Genomic DNA, 4,805 nt, shown 5'->3' with positions numbered 1-4,805 from the left:
GTTGAAGAGCAAAGATGTCAGCTTGAGGACTAAGGTGTGCCTGACCCAAGCCATGGTATTTTCGATAACCTCATATGCATGCAAAAGCTGGACAGTGAATAAGGAAGACCATAGAAGAATTCATGCCTTTGAGTTATGGTGTTGGAGAAGAATATTGAATGTGCCATGGGCTGCTAAAAGAACCAATAGATCCATTTTGGAAAAAGTGCAGCCAGAGTGCTCCTTAGAGGCCAAAATGGCCAAACTTCATCTCTCATACTTCAGACATATTGTCAGAAGGGACCAGTTGCTGGAGAAGGATGTCATGTTTGGTAAGTTGGAGGGTCAGAGAAAAAGAAGAAGACCCCCAATGAGATGGATTGGCCAAATTGCAGCGTTGATGGACTCAAGCATGGCAACAGTAGTGAGGTTGGCCCAGGGTTGGGCCTTATGTTGTGCATAAGGTGGTTATGAATTGGGAGTGACTCGGTGGCACCTAACAACAACAAACAACAATGGCTTGTAGTTGTGAACATTTTTTCATAATTGCCAGTGATTATCAATACATATTTGATCAATTTCATATTTGATCAATTTCGGAGTGAAGAAGTTGGTAGAATTCTTCCATTTAATTGTCATTGGCTTTCGTGGTTGGTGTGTAAATTTGAATAACAGTATTATTAACTGGTCTTCCTTGTATGCGTATGGATATTATGCTATCACAGACAGCATTTTACTGCAAGACAGACCTTGATATGATCATTATGACGATAAATGCGACACCATTCCTTTTGAATTTGTCATTCCCGGCATAGTAAACCATATGATTATCAGACTCAAATGGCCAATACCAGTCCATTACTCACTAATGCCCAGAGTAATGGTATTTATGTGTTCTATTTCATCTTTGACAATTTCCAATTTTCCTAGATTCATACTTCGTACATTCTATATTCTGATTATTAATGGATGTTTACAGCTGTTTTTCTTCTTTTTGAGTTGTGTCCCATTAGAAAATGAAGGTCTTGAAGGCTTTACTCCTTTCCTTTCATCATGGTCAACTCTACTTTGAGGAGGCAACTCTTCCCCATTGTATTTTGAGTGCCTTCCAACCTGACGGGCTCATCTTCCTACATTATATCTGACAGAATTCTGGTGCTCTTTAAACATGTTTCCATATTCAATATCCTGGTGCTGGCAGTGCTTCACTGCTATTCATAAGGTTTTCAGTGATTAAATATTTGGAAGTAGTCTGTCATTCCTTCTTCCTAGTCTGTCTTTGTCTGGAAGCTCCACTGATGCCTGTCTACCATGGGTGGCCCTGCTGGCATTTAAAATACCTATGGCCTAGCTTCAAGAATTATAGTAACATGCAAGCTACCACAATATGACAAACTGACAGAAAAGTGGTGATCTGTCTTATAGACTCTTTAAATATTTGTAGACCAAGATGAGATTACACTATGAAAAAGGAAGTAGGGGAGAGGACAATAAGGAAGTGAAGTTAATAATTATTGACTGCCCACTGTGCCAGGCACTGTGTAATCAGCAGTGACACAATACACATCATATTCAATGTATAACAATGCTCTGAGGTACATTCCCAGTATTATCCCCATCTTACAAATTCTTACAAATAAGAACACTGTCTGCTAATCTCACAGTCAGCAGTTCGAAACTACCAGCTGTTCCATGGGAGAAAGATGAGGCTTTCTGCTCCTGTAAAGATTTACAGCCTCGGAAACCCTGTACAGGATCACTATGAGTCGGAACCGACTCCACGGCACATGACAACAACAAAAAGCATCACACTATGAAGAGTGCTGGAATGTGACCCCCTAATTCTCTGATTCTAGATCCTCAATTTTCAATTATTCGAAGAAGGAGAGCTAAGGACATAGGATAGACCAATGCAATATGGGTGGTGAAGGAATTGATGAAAATAACCACACAGATATTGTCCGTGTGGTCTTGCATGGAAGATGGTGTTACAGTCTCAAATGAGGTTAGCTGAGGCAGCAAGAAGACTGAGGGCATTGGGAAGAGGGCCCCAAAAAAGATATTACCAGGCTGCACAAGGCACTATCACTTGACCTTTGGCTCTTTGGGTTATACCAGTTTTTCATTGAACCATTCCTCATTGAATATGAACTCTTACAAACCCAGTTTCTTTCTTCTCACTGACCTGACCCCTTACAGAGCTCACAGTGTCACCCAGCCTGTCAGCCTGATGCCACGCCTGGCTACAACAATCATGCCTGCTCAGCATTCCCACACATGGATATCATTTTCTAGAATGGAGTGCAGAAAATGATGTTGTTGTTTTTTTCTGTGTTGATAACATCCCCACAATTAAGGGGGTGGGGAAAAGCAAGGAACTGATATTTTACAAGGTCATGCTTCATTTTCCTTGCTTGATGTGGCCCAAAGCTAAGGACTTGGTTTTTAAGAAGTCAGTGAGAGGCTGGGGGCTGAGCAATCTGGTGAAGTCTGTGCCCTGGGATTTTGCTGAGTATTTTGCAGAATCTCCATCAGTAGGAGAATATAAAATTGCACAGAGAAATGGTTTAACACCCACCCAGCTAGTGAATATTTGTCAGATCAATTGAGGGCTAATTCTTAGTGTTCCCTGTTGTATTTCCTAACACTCTGGGACACTCAGCTGAACTATCTATTAAGAATATCTTTCTGAGTCACTTGTGTTAGATTATAGGCTATAAACTACTTATTGCTGCCCATATACCATAAATATAAAGCAATCATTTTTAATGCAGCAGCTGTTGGACTGCCTTCCCCAAGATGCCTTGCCGAGGCACCCATGTGTTGCTGTTTTCTCCTTCATCAAGTGCATGCCTGATTGTTTTTCTGCTCCACTGCATACCACCCACGTTGGGGGATGTGGGGGAAGGGATAAATTTTCCTTGCAGAGCTTTGTTTGGACACAAGATTTCTAAAAAATCCAAAAGGATTTGAAGATGTAGGAAAGCAATTTAAGTTCTGTGAGACCTGATGACTCAAGTCCTTATCACAGCCTCTATTTTCTTTAAAGGACCTTGGAAGACCAAGTATTTTCTGACCTCTTGCATGAAATGTGAGATTCTATTTACTGATTCAATAATTCTTTATTAAGGATCAACAATGGAACAATGCTAGATGTTGGGAATGTAAGACAGATATAAAGAGAGTTTGCCATCAAGTCAGTTCTAACTCACGGTGACCCCATGTACAAAAGAGCAGAATTCTGTCAGGTCCTGTATAATTCTCCCAATTACCAGCATGTTCAAGGCCACTGTTGTAGCTAATATTTTAATTCATCTCATTGACGGTCTCCCCAATCTTACTCACATGATGTCCTCCTCCAGCAACTGATCTCTCTTAATGACATGCCCTGGTGTGGCGCTGTGGGTTAATGCACTGGACTGCAAATTCAGATTGAACCACAAGGTCAGCAATTTAAGCTCACCAGTCCTTCCTTGGAAACCCAATACAGGGTCTCTATGGGTCGGAACCAACTTGACGGCACTTAACAACAATGACATGTCCAAAGCAAGCAAGTCTGACAATGTACTGTGATCTATAAGAGTTTCATTGACTTATTTTCAGTCTGTTGCTGTTATTAAGTGCCTTTAGGTCAGTTCTGACTCATAGTGACCCTGTCTAGAGTTTCTAAGGAGTGATTGGTGGGTTTGAATTTCCATTCTTGTGGGTAACAGCCCTGTGCATATCCACAGTGCATGCCAGGATTTCTTTCAAAAGTATATCACCAGGCTTTTTCTTTTTCCTATTCTGTCTTAGTATGGAAGCTCCAATGTACACCATCCACTGTACACCATGGGCGACCTTGTAGGTATCTTAAATATGAGAGGGATAACTTTTAGGTTCAAGGAAACTTGCAAGGCACCACAATGTGACAAACTGACAGATGGGTAGTTGTGAGGTTATGTTGTTGTTGTTGTTAAGTGCCATCGAGTCAGTTCTGACCCATAGTGACCCTGTTTAGGGTTTCCAAGGAGTGACTGGTGAGCTTGAACCACTGACTTTGCAGTTCAAACGGCTTTGTAGTCTGGCGCATTAACCCACAGCACCACATCAGGACTCCTGTGAGATTATAAAGGTGAGCAAAAATTGACATGGTGCCTGTTCTCCTGAATCTTAACATCTAATGGAGAAGACAGACTGATCCAATATAAATTGTAATATAGGATATGGTGGGAAAATGTAAGGAACTAATAAGATGCCTACCTAATGATGCAAAACTATTTGCCTCCGTAGCATTTGAGTTGAGGTCCAAAGGGTAACCAGGCAAGGGAAAGAGGGTGAAGGAGAATGGGGAAGACACATACAAGAAGACATAAAAATACATGCAAAGTCTGGGCAGTGAGAAAGAGTATGGTGTTGTGGGACATAAACTGAAAGCTCCAAAATGGTGGCATCAGTGTTAACTCAGGAGAAGTGCTTTTTCCACTCCTCTCTATCCCTCTCTTCTAGCATATATTCCTCACCTTGCAGACCAAGGATTTATGTTCCCACAGATCAGTCATGTATCTACTAAGGAGTAGCAGGCAACCGGGGCCTAGCCGATTTTCTCTGAGTCTCCCATGGAGATAAAACTCTCCTCATACAGCACCCTCCCTTACTGCTTGGAATATGAGGCTTGATTACCACATAATATAAAAAGAGATCCTGAATTCCAATCCCATATATAAAAATGTCACTGTCCTAACCAGCCGCCACTGGAGACAGCTATCATGTCCTGTAACTTTCTCTGTCAGTAAGCCATCTCTCTTCCTTTTTCTTTTCTATAATAAACTAATGTTGCTCAGATT

This window comes from Chrysochloris asiatica, unplaced genomic scaffold (assembly GCF_000296735.1).
Source record: "Chrysochloris asiatica unplaced genomic scaffold, ChrAsi1.0 scaffold00071, whole genome shotgun sequence".
Lineage (NCBI taxonomy): Eukaryota > Metazoa > Chordata > Mammalia > Afrosoricida > Chrysochloridae > Chrysochloris > Chrysochloris asiatica.
This window is presented reverse-complemented; position numbering follows the sequence as displayed.